The sequence below is a fragment of the Vulpes vulpes genome, chromosome 1, assembly GCF_048418805.1.
Source record: "Vulpes vulpes isolate BD-2025 chromosome 1, VulVul3, whole genome shotgun sequence".
Taxonomy (NCBI): domain Eukaryota; kingdom Metazoa; phylum Chordata; class Mammalia; order Carnivora; family Canidae; genus Vulpes; species Vulpes vulpes.
In genome coordinates this window covers 196,334,563-196,346,824 of record NC_132780.1, presented here as the reverse complement: position 1 = coordinate 196,346,824, position 12,262 = coordinate 196,334,563, and the positions used below count along the sequence as shown (strand labels likewise).

General features: G+C 44.0%; 1 protein-coding gene across 1 annotated transcript in view; it reads right to left on the bottom strand.

Moving 5' to 3' along the window:
• Window positions 1–12,262, bottom strand: part of SLC16A10 (solute carrier family 16 member 10) — a 108,963-nt gene that overhangs the window by 15,856 nt on the left and 80,845 nt on the right. The window lies entirely within an intron of this gene.

The following is a 12,262-nucleotide window of genomic DNA, read 5'->3' as shown; positions in this document are numbered from 1 at the left end:
CTTAACCTCTAGGTCCTCAGTTTCCTTGTCTGTAGACTGGAGATAGTAACAGTACCTCAAGGGGTGGCTGTGAAGATTAAGGGATCTGCGTGAAGAACCTAGAACAGTGCCTGACACAGTTAGTAATGATCAGATATTAATTTTAGCCTATTTTTTTTAAAGGACCTTTCCTCTTAATTTACAGTGTACCTAGAATAGTGACTGTAAAACGGCCACCTGACAACGTTTTGAAAGGCAGCGTGACCAGGCAGGTGTTATACTGGGCGACAAAACACGCAGCTCAGCACCCACTGCCGTAAGCGTTGCTCCACGGCCCCTAAGGGTCACCCCTGTGCTAGCACTTCCATTCTCTCAATGATCTTCTGTGCTCACAAGGAGGAGAGAAAGCATGTCTGTACTCCCACTGTTTGCTCTGAAATCACAGAGACGTTTGAACAAATCCAAACAGCTGTTTGAGACAATCACTTACTGTTCCCTACGCCAAACTTTGGCCGGAATTCCAGAAGCCTGCAAAGCAAATTACCCCACAAGTTCAATGGCCCAATGGTTCCCAGGTGGTCCTAGTAGCCTTGGGGATGAATGACATCCCCTTAAGAGACTTCCATTTCGCATTTTTACGCCCACTTGGATGTGCCAACACCACCACATCTGTCTTTTCCTTTTCAAAACTGCTAACCCTTCTCCCTAACTTCTGTATTTTCACGCTGGTCCAGAACAATCCTTCTAAATAGGAGTTTAATCTCATCAATCCCTTAGTCATCAGCTGCCTCCCGCCTACGCTTATATTCTCTAGTTTGGTATCAGAAGCCCTTCATAATCTGTCACCAGTCTATCCTTGTGCCTTTATTACCTACCGATCCTCGACTCAAAAGCAGAAAATGCAAATACCTACAGGACTCCGGCAAGTAACATTAAGGAGGGAAACAGTCTCGTTGGAGAGAGGGAGCACGTATTTAAGTTGATTTTCACCATGTAGGACCACCACGTTGCCAAGTCTGTCTCCCAGCCCCCTTTCGTTTTAAAGGAAAGTCAGAAATTTTTTGTGTGGAAATGTTGGCACCTGCCTCATATTTAGAACGCTGCATGATCCAACCCCACGCAAGCCAAACAAAACATGTCTGCAAACCGCATTAGACCCGCTTTGATCTCAGCCCTAATCCCATCTGGCCCAGCAGGACAGGTTTATTCGGTGTCGCTTAAACACGTCTCATAGACTCATACTTTCTTCCCTCTCTACAACTCTGCGCCTCTTCTGTTATCTTTGACTTTCTGAATCCTCCCCATTCTGTAATTGAACTCTGCTCAGATCCCACCTTTTCTATAAAGCTGTCCTTGATACCTCAGTCTTACGTCCCCTTCTTGTTACTGCCTAACGTTTTCCTTGGCACTTTAAGTACCGAATGTTCCTACCCAGCCTTTCCAGCTTCCAAGGCTACAGTCTCTTGTGTGAACTCTTACACGTCAAACGAGACCTATCCACCTGCCAGAGACGCCTCAAAGGCAACATGGGCCATGCTGAACCCCTCTCCCCTGCGCCAACCTGCCCTCCCTCCATTCAGGTAACACTTCGACTGCTGGCCCAACGACGCAAAGGAGAAAGAAGCCTGACAACCGTCCCAGATTACTCCGTCTCCTAAGACCCAGGAGTCACCCCCAAATTCTGATGATTTTACCCCCTACCCCCCTCAGACACACTTCCTTTGGTCTGTGTTTCTCATGTCTTAGTTCAGGTTCCTATCACTCCTCACTTAGACAAACAGCAGCCTCCTAGCATGCTTCTTGCTTGAGGCCCCAACTCCTGAATCTCTAATTTATATTCTCGGAGACTGCCAAGAATTAAAATTAAAAACACTTCTCTGCCTAACATCCTTTGATGGCTCCCATAGTGTTTGGGGGTGAAGCTCTAACTCCTGGTTTGACAGGTAAAAGCCTCACCTCCAGCTATCTCCTTACACACACCATGTTAACACTGTGCCGTCCCACATGGTAGCTACTAGCCACCTGGGGACTACTGAGCGCTTACAACGTAGCTAACTCAAACTGAGACGGGCTAGGTAGAAAACACACAGCAAATTAGAAGACTTGGTGAAAAGAAAGTATGCAAAATGTCTCAATGATTTTAAACTGATTCCATGTTGAAATATTTTGCTTATGTTAAATAAAACGTACTGTGAAACTAATTTCATGTTTTTAAAAATATTTTTTAATATAGAAACTAGAAAACTATAAATTACGTATGTGGTTGCCTTATATTTCTACTGAACGGTGCCCGTCCGCGAAATCCACTTGTGGCTACAAAGATAAGACAGCTGTTGATAAAGGTAACCTCAACCTGGCTTATTCCTCCCAGACCCTGATCACTCCCCAGTAAGTGAAATTAGACAAAGTGGAAAGATGGATTCCAGCTCAATTCTGAAGAAAATGAATAACATGATTTAAGGCAGGTGGGACATAATTATGTGTAGTCATCAGCTTTATTCTGGAATTTGAATCCAGATTTAATGTACTAATCTACTTCAGTAAGTACCCAAAGGATCTAATATAACTTTTTAAAAGACATTCTTTAGAATTAAAAAAAAACAAAACTAAATTTACCAGTCATTCTTTTGATGAAACTAAGAACAGCTGCCTGCCAAACTGCTATTATCCTTTATTAGCAGTTTATTTTTTCCCCTTGCTCTACTTTATAATCCTTAAAAGGAATAAGGTGAAATGTTTTGGGTCTTTTGAAAGTGGTGAAGTTTGGTAAATTCAAATTATGCTTAAATGGAAATAGTTCTCCAACTCTTAGGGGGTTATTTCATTAAAATTTGTTGCTGTTAAAATCAAACAAGAACTTCAGCTTCTAATACCTCCTCCTCACCCTCATCAAAATCCACAAGCTAAAAAGGTTTCTCTGGTCTGTAAGTAAGGAGATTGGGGGGTCGGAGAACAGAATCTAGGGAGGCTGGACCTCTGGGTCCTCCTTCCTCATTGAGGTACCAGACCTAGAAGATCTGGGGCATTCCACTTGCAGCCTAGGGCTCCCAGGATTGCAGCAGACTATTTTATGATTATCTGCCCATGTCTCATCCTCTGGACACTGGCATGCACTTTAGCAGAAAGCATAAATATTAGGCAAAGTTGATATTTCTAATAGAATTATTGGATAAAGACATGAGAATGATGAACAGATGTTTCCATATTTAATCTAAAACTCTTTAATTTTTTTTGAGAGAGATGGTGAGCAGGCGCAGGGGGAGAGATAGAAGCCCAAGCAGGCTCCACACCCAGCACAGAGCCCGATAAGGGGCTCCATCCCACCACCCTCAGATCATGACCTGAGCCAAAATCAAGAGCTGGACGCTCAACCGATAAGCTGCCTCTTAATCTTTTATGAGTGCTTTAAAAAAAAAAAAAAAAGATTTGTTTATCTTAGGGAGTGTGTGCCCACATACTAGCTCACACAGGGGGTTAAGGGCAAAAGGAGAATCTCCAGCAGACTCCTTGCTGAGCAGAGCCCAAGATGGGGCTTGATCCCATGACCCTGAGGTCATGAGGTGGACCCTCAACTGACCGAGCCACCCAGGCTCCCCTAATCTAACTTTTTAAACCAATACAGAGCTTATAACAAGAGGCCACTATCTGCGTAAGAAACAACATCACTCTGTAGAGCAGTTGTTTCAGGTGGACTTTGGATGTAGAAGAACCTTCCGGGCAGGAGTTAGTCTATTATTTATGTTCTGAAACACGTGCTTATTCCAGGGCTGCACACCTCTCCGAGGTTACCAGAACCTTGCTGACCGTTTGATTGCCGTCTGCTCCGGAAACATTTTTCATTATCCAAGCAACCTTTGTTAACCATAGAAGCCGCTTTTGGATTGTGTGAAATCCTATTTATTGTTTTGTTATCCAAAGTAACCAAGAATTCATATCCCTAAATATCTGCTCATTCTACATCACGGGTGAAAGAAAAAAGAAGAAAAGGCAAAGTAGTTCACAGTTTGCCCTTCGTCCCAACCATCCCCCACTTCAAGGAAATGGTGATTCAACGCGTCTCTCCGGATGACCTGCTTCTGACCAGCCGACTCCAGGGAGAGCTTCCTCTGCCCTCCCTAGAGCCCAGAAGCAGGTTCCTTTTGGAGAGGCTGGGATGGGAGCCTGAGGACGTCAGCTGCCGAGCTGGCTTCTCTCCCTCTGCACCTCTGCCCTGCGGAGGAGCCCCAGAGCCCCAGGGAGACCTCAGACGTGCTGTTCCTCCACGGAGACCCCAGGCTGAGTCCTCGGGCTCTTAGCCAGCCGCGAAGGAAACGAAGTGAGGGCCCAGATACAAACCCAGCTCCCAGGAAGCTGATGCAAGTGCAGCAGAAATTTCCAGCTTCTCCTTAACAAATAGCTGCACAGTAGAGGAGTACCCAAGAGAAGGGGCCCCTGAATCACTTCATTTGCAGAAACCCTGGAAACCCGGTGGTGGCACAAGACAGCAAAGCAAGGAGGTCGTTGGTCAAAAAGGTCGATAACTACGTGCAGTATTTCCTACAAGCGTGTGACGTGGCCAATGCCGTGAAGGTCCTCAGGCTCAGCTGCTCCTGCCTCCAGCTTTTTAAGGGGTGGGTGGTTTTTGCTCAGTGTCCTCCATGTACCATTCACATAACTTATTACATAAAGATGATGATCAAATTTTGTTTTTTGTTTTTGTTTTGTTTTTTGTTTTTGTTTTTTTGATGATCAAACTTTTGTACATGGAGGTTAAACTGTGTATCTTTGGGGGATGAAGAAGAACGACTGCAGGACACTTCAAGATAATGATTTCTGATGCGGATCTGCAGTAACAGCTGCTGACTCAAGTTCTGAGGGCTAAAAACCAACCAAACAAACAAACAAAAAAACAAAAGCAAAACCCAAAAGGCAGTAACGTGGGGAGGCCGGGAAAGCAGGACGTTAAGGGCTCCAACGGCGCGCCGCCGGCCGCGGCACAGACGTCCAGCCACCGGGCACTGACGCGGGAAGTCGACAGTACTGTCCTCCACGGCTGTCGCAGCTACCGTGCCCTGTGACAGGGAAATTCCAGCAGCGCAGCCATGGGCTGTCCCGGCCTGGGCGGATTCCGATTCCCTGATCTGCTGCCTTCCCTCCTCGGACCCGCATCCTCAAACTGGACAACGGGCCCTGCTTTCGCCCCTCAGGAGTATAGACTCTTGTGGCCAGGTCAGGGGCCTGGATCTTTTACGTTACACGCGACATCCCAAAACAGGGAAATAAAGGCCGCGCGCACTTCCAGTGAACCTGTAATAAAGAACTCCTCGTACAGAAGCCTTATCACAGAACGCAACGCAAACATTCCTTATGACGAAGGCGGCTCCCTACTGGCCGAGAGGGACGCAGAGTCCAGAGCACTGGTACTGGCTCTTCACCCCAGAGCAGCAGCCCCAGGCCTGCCTCACCCGCACGCAGCTACGCCTAGTCTCGAACGCGTCCCTTCACATTTGAGAAGCTGTCCCATGGCTCTGGGAGGCGGCTGTGCTGAAAATATACTTCTTTAAAGATAAACTCCGAGAAAAGAGCCGGGCCCCTTTAAAACTTACAAAGGGAGTAGGAAGCCTGCTACAGTAGTTAATGGATAATCTTAGAATTTGCTGCAAATCAAAAATTCGCACTACCCTTGGACCTCAAAGTAAGATGAACAGACATCTGAAGGGAATGAGCGTTTGCTCTTTTTTTTTTTTTTTCTTGTCTTTTTTAAACAACTATGTTTTCTCTGTTTGTGCTAAGGAAGTAAATTAAGACAAGTGGGACATTCACTTAGAGAGCCCCACCAGCAACCCCACTGAGGCGCTCGCAGGGGGAAAACTAAACAAACATTAGATTAAGCCCTTGCCGGGTACAAGACTGAAACAGGCCCTCCCGGCTGCTCAAAGCCATCCCTTAATTACCAGGCAGCCTCAGATGTCGTTTCAGCTCGGCAGTTTGGTCACCTGTGCCTGAGCCTACAACAGCACTAAGATTTGCTTGAAATGAAAACATAAACCCTTTGCCTCCCACCGTTTTTGAGAAGCACCGTCCGCAGGTGGCCTCGTGTCTATTTACTAACAAGATGTTTGAGTCGTGATGGGGGGGGGGGTGGCAGGTACCGCTGCCACCTGGTCCCTCAGCGGCTGACCAGGGAGCGAGCAGACCTTTGGCCTCAGACTTCAGGAGGCAGCGGGAGCCGGCTCTGCTGGTTCTCTTAAACGGCCAGTCTCTCCATTTCACGAAGATGGGCTTCCACGGCGTTAGCAATCACACGTTGCACTGTTAATCCACGTAAAGGTCAGGACTGAGAAAACAGACGCAAAGGTTTCCAGAGTGAAGATTACTTCACAGCCACCAAGAAGCAGAAACACAAGAGTTTCCAGAAGGAAGAAAGATAGCTGATGGCTCAAAAAAAAAAAAAAAAATCTTGATCTAACTTTGAAAACATTTTTTTAAAACATTTTCTAACTCTAAAATTTCTTTATTTACTTTTCCTTTAAAATTTTTTTTCCTTAAAGAAAAAAGCAAAACAAAAAACATTAAAAAAAAAAATCCGCCCCTGACATAGCATTAACTAGATCAGATCTAGATTTGGCAAAATATTCTGAAGGAATTATCAATCAAAAGCAATTTGGATTTGGATGCCAGTCCAAATAATCCTGCATTTTATTTATTTATTTTTTAAAGGTTTTATTTATCTATTCATGAGAGATAGAGAGAGAGGCAGAGACACAGGCAGAGGGTGAAGCAGGCTCCATTCAGGGAGCCTGATGTGGGACTCGATCCTGGGACCCCAGGATCACACCCTGGGCTGAAGGCAGTGCTAAACCGCTGAGCCACCCAGGATGCCCTAATCCTGAATTTTAGAAGATGGACTTCAATGCAAAATAGAACATAAATCACTAGGGTTTTGGGGTAACGTGAAATTTAGCGATGCTGACAATTTCTGTGCCAGATGTTTCACAAATTAACAAGAACTGTTCTAGTCCTTCCTGAACAACGAAAGATGTTTAATCTGTTGATTTATATTTTATTTATTCCACCTAAATCCAAATTTGATTCTAAGCAGTTTCCTTCCGGGGGTCTGTTGGCCCAGATTCAGCCCTCTCAGACCCTTGGTCCCTAATTTGGATGAACACAATGCACTGTGAATTAAGACCGTGTCTGTCTGGGGCCACCTGGGGGGCTCAGTCGGTTAGGCATCTGCTCAATTTCAGCTCAGGTCATGATCTCTGAGTTGTGAGATCAAGCCCTGCATCGGGGTCAGGCTCTATGCTGGGTGTGCAGCCTGCTTGGGATTCTCTCTCTCCCTGCTCACCTCCCCCAATTAAAAAAAAAAAAAAAGAAAAGAAAACCAGTGTCTGGTCTGCAAAGGAGCTAGATGGTCTCCCCTCTGGTAAGATGCCTTAGACGGCTCAGCCGCAGTCCACTGCCTGCCCGAGTGACTAACACTTCGAAGAGCACTTCGTGGCACAGCAGCTCTGCAGGTGCAGATTCCTGTTTGTGATGAATGCTCTTTTGAGGTACTGTGTGTTTCCAGGTTTGCATCTGTTTTAAATGATGTGAACAGGCTCATAAAGCAACCAACCCTGAAACAACCAGAGGCCCGAACCGGCCAATGACAATCAGGCACAGGTCCTAAGATGACCATACAAGGGACAATTTCCTAAGCCCCCGAACTCCATCACTCTGCCTTCTAACTGTGGCCCCTCACCACCACCACCTCATCCAAGACAGTCCCTCCCTTGCTGTCCTGCCCGCGGCTCCCTTGCAGCATATTCAGTCATCTCCTATCCTTCCTGTTCTGCCTTGGGTGAATTCTTTCACACCTACACCACTGGGACGCCCCACATTTGGTGGCCCATATGGGGACCCTCTGTTGACTCTGGAAATTTCTTAGGACTTTCCCTCAGGGAACCAACTCCAGCACTCCTTGGAGATCCAATGACCTCTGGCCAAAGTTACTCCTTGGTGAGGATCTGAAGCCCAGCAGGCCACCCCTGCCCAAAAGGGTGAGGGATCCTTCCCTCCCTCTTCTTTTTCTTTCCAGCTCTTTGGCAGTCTAACCCTAGTACTCCTCAGACAACCAAAGGTCCCTGAACAGGACGGCTTTCTGGTGTGGTCCAAAGGTCTGAGGGCAAAGAGGCTGCACTGCCCATGCCCATGAGGGCTAAGGACCCCTTTCCTCTCCTCTCCCACTTCATCTACAGCTCCTCCAGGGCGAATCTGCGTACATTATGGACTCAGGACCCTCTCCTGACACTCAGCTACCTTGCTCCCCCTCTTCCTTTGTTTTGGTAGGTCCAGCCACCATCTTGATCTATAGGCAAAACACATTCCCACACATCTGCGTGGTGAGTCCTCTCCCTTCTTTTTCCACCCTGGTTTGGCAATCAGGTGTCAGGCTTTCACTGTTGCAGGGGACACCCCCATTTGCTGTGACCTTCTTCTGGGTGGGATGCCCCAGTAGACTCAGTCTCTCTGCATAAGGTCCCATCTTTTTTCAGGTCAGAGGGACGCCCTGACTGAAATTACAACCAGGAGTCAGAGTTTCGTTCCCTTTGGTGGGATACCTCTTGGAAATCAGCAGTCAGTCCTTCCCACTCGGGGACAAACCCCCTCTTTGAGTTCCTTTGGACTCCCTCTTGGGATGTATTCTTAAAAACTGGAACAAATTTGACCCCCAAAGCCTGAGGAAAAAGGCCTCATCTTTTTATGTAGGGTTTCCTGGCCTCAGTACAAATTCCCAGACCAAAAGGTAAGACCCCTCCACAGAACTCTTTCTTATAATACTGTTTTACAGCTTGCCCTTTTTTGCTGGAATTCTTCCAAATGGTCAGAGGTCTCAAATGTACAAGCCTTCATGGCACTGTCCCCCAAATCCTGACTTCCACAAAAACTGTATAATGTGTCTTGCTCAGTTTCATGGCCCATCTGACCCTGTGTATAACTTTCAAAGTCTTTGGGAACTTGAAATCTTACAGTTTGGCTTGGATGATGAATTGAATTGAATTCACTGGACAGCAAAGTTGTTTCCAAAAAAGATAAAATACTAAATAATTGATTACTAAATACTAAATATAGGCTTATGCTTTTGGCTTATTGCAGAAAAACTAAAGATAACTTGAGTCTGTTGGAAAACATGCTGTGTGCCTTATTGAAAGAATGTCCTATGGAAAAGTTTTGTTTTTTAAAATTATGAAATGTATTCATAAATATCAGATCTAAAGAATTCTGGTGTAGCAATTCACAAGTTACCAAGTTAGTTACTACTTAGTTTTCACTGGAGACAAGTTTCTAAGTTAAAATCCTGCTAAATGTAATTAGGATTGATGGAAATAAGGAAAACAACTCTGTACGTAGAAAATTAGGAGATATGTGAGGAAGATATAAGGAATGAGAATACATTTTTGTTGAAGGAAAAATAATTGTCCTATAATGAGACTGGTTGGAGAGAAAAAGTCTGGGACAAAAGTCTGAATGCAAAAGTTGTAGAAGGTCTGAGAAGGGAAAGCTTCAGTAAAGAATTTTGGGGGCACCTAGGTGCCTCAGTCAGTTAAGCATCCAACTTTTGAATTCAACTCAGGTCATGGTCTCAGGGTCGTAAGATTAAGCCCCATGTCCGGTTCCTCACTTAGTGGGGAGTCTGCTTGAGATTCTCTCTCTCCCCTTCTCCCTCTGCCCTTCTCTCCCCACCATCCCTGCGTGCACACACTTTTTATTTTTATTTTTTTTTAATAATTTTAGGGGCACCTGGGTGGCTCAGTTGGTTAAGTGTCTGCCTTTAGCTCAGGTCATGATCCTGGAGTTTTGGGAGCAAGCACAGCATCAGGTTCCCTGCTCAGCAGGGAGTGTGCTTCTCCCTCTCCCTCTGCTGCTCCCCCTCTTCCTCTTTCTCTCTCTCAAATAAAATCTTTAAGAATAGTAAAAATTAAAAAAGAATTTTATGTGTGGTCAGGACAGATTGAGATTGAAATGAATAGATTTTAAAAAGCACACTGGTGTGAGATTAAAATTCTGCTTTACTCTGTTAAAATGACAGTTTTCTTGGATTGTTAGTCTGCTCTTGATACGAAAAAGGAACAGAGGGCTTTTTTTTTTCCTTCTCTTTATCTGCCCAGAAAACCAAAGTTTCTATTTGTCTTTATCAGGTCTTTCATTACTTCAGAGAACTAAAACTTCTCAATATTAAAGGAGCTAAGTTTTGCTAATAACTATAAAACCCTATTTGCCTTTGGAATTTTACTGCCACCTTGGTTAAATAAATAATTAAGTTTTGGGATCACTGGGTGGCTCAGCAGTTGAGCATCTGCCTTCAGCCCAGGGTGTGATGCTGGAGTCCCAGGATCAAGTCCCACATCAGGCTCCCTGCATGGACCCTGCTTCTCTCTCTGGCTTTCTCTCTGTGTCTCTCATGAATAAATAAAATCATAAATAAATAAATAAATAAATAAATAAATAAATAAATAAATAAATAAAATGTTTTAAGTTTTGTGATGATCTGTAATCCTACTTAGGCATGTGCTTTGTAACTTCTTGAGGTCTTTTTTTTTTTCTTAAACAAAATTCTCAAGATTCAAATTCTAAATGAAATCTTTTTGAGTAATTGAGCTTGTTTATTTGGTACATTAAGTTGCTCCAGAAGAACTGTTAAATAATGACTTAGCCTTAGGTTACGTTGTTTGGGCAAATGCTATAACTATTTTAGCAATTATATCAAATTCCTAAAGCTTTAATATGTTCTGGCATAAGGTCATTGCTTGACATTCTAATTATTAAAATTCTAGGTGTCACAGAAATAACCAGATGTCCTTGTCTGCTGCATTATAATGAACTCTTCTATGAAATCTTTAACCATGTCCATTTCTGAGGGGTTTTTTGTCATTTATAGTTGTTCTGATGCTCTCGCAAAATGAGTTTTGTCTTCAAGGAGATTCACAAAAAGGACTTTTTGACAAATACAGGTTTTTGAGGTCTTTAAAATTACAAAACTAAAATGGGTAAGAATGTCCAGACCTAAAAACCACTGCATTTGAATTGAACAAGAATAACATGGGACTAAGTGAACTGAGGAGGATGATTATAGTTTTTGTGACTCCTGTTTAAAACATTGTTGGTTCTCTAATGTTTGCTCTGCCAGATTAAGGAAATTTCCTCTTAAAATATCTATCCTTTGCGAATAAGTTGAAACATTGAACTTTTCTCCCTACCTGAATCCTATGAAATTCAAAACCTCTGAGTATTCTTTCTTTCATGGCATTTATAGTTATTTGCCTAAGTTCAAGAAGAATCTGTTCCCCTTGTAACAGGACACCAATGGAAACATCAGTTATTTTACCAAGGCTTTGACGGGAATGTCACATTTGAGAGAGACGTGCATAGACTCCAATATGCCCAAACAGCTTTAAGAAATAAGGCTGACTTTACGGAGCCAATAAAGCCCCTTGGAAATATCCTGATACTTTGCTTACAAGTTCCCAGCAGCCTTACCAGATGAGTCAAGAATGTCACTTCCTGGCAGGTGTGGGAAACTTAGGATGTTTTAGGGATATCAAGAAGAGGAATTCACCCAAATCTATAGCTACTGAAGACATATATGATGGCATGAATTTGGTTTGGCTATTAAAAGTTCAATCTAGAGATTCCCTATAAAAAGTTCCAGCAAAGCAGATTTTAAAGAATCTATATGATCAATCACTATTCTTGCTGAGTTTATGTAAATAATTAGGCTAAATGTGTTAAAACTGGACTTGTTTTACAAACACATTAGTGTTGAGGTGCCCGGCTGGCTCAGCTGTGGAGCAGAAGACTCTTGATCTTGAAGTCCTGAGTTCAAACCCCAGATTGGTGTAGAGATTATTTATATAAAACTTCAAACAAATACACGAATTAGTCTTGACTTGGCTATCTGGAAATAATGGTGAATTCAGAGAAAAATTATGTTTCAAGAACACATTCTTATGGATGTTAGATTCTAGTTTTGATTAACTTTTTTTAATGGGGGGGGGCAGAGGAAGAGGAGAATTTTAAGCAGGCTGCACACCCAGCATGGAGCCTGACATGGGGCTGGATCACAACCCTGAGGTCATGACCTGCACAGAGTCAGAAACTTAACTGAGCCACCCAGGCGCCCCTGACTAACGGTCTTTGTTGTTTGCCTAAGCTGGACAACTTGAGGTAAAATTCAGAGAAACTGCCACGACAGCTCATGTATAGACAGTCTTCCTGCTTGTCATTCTGAAGGGATATTAGCGGGACCCCATGGGCATAT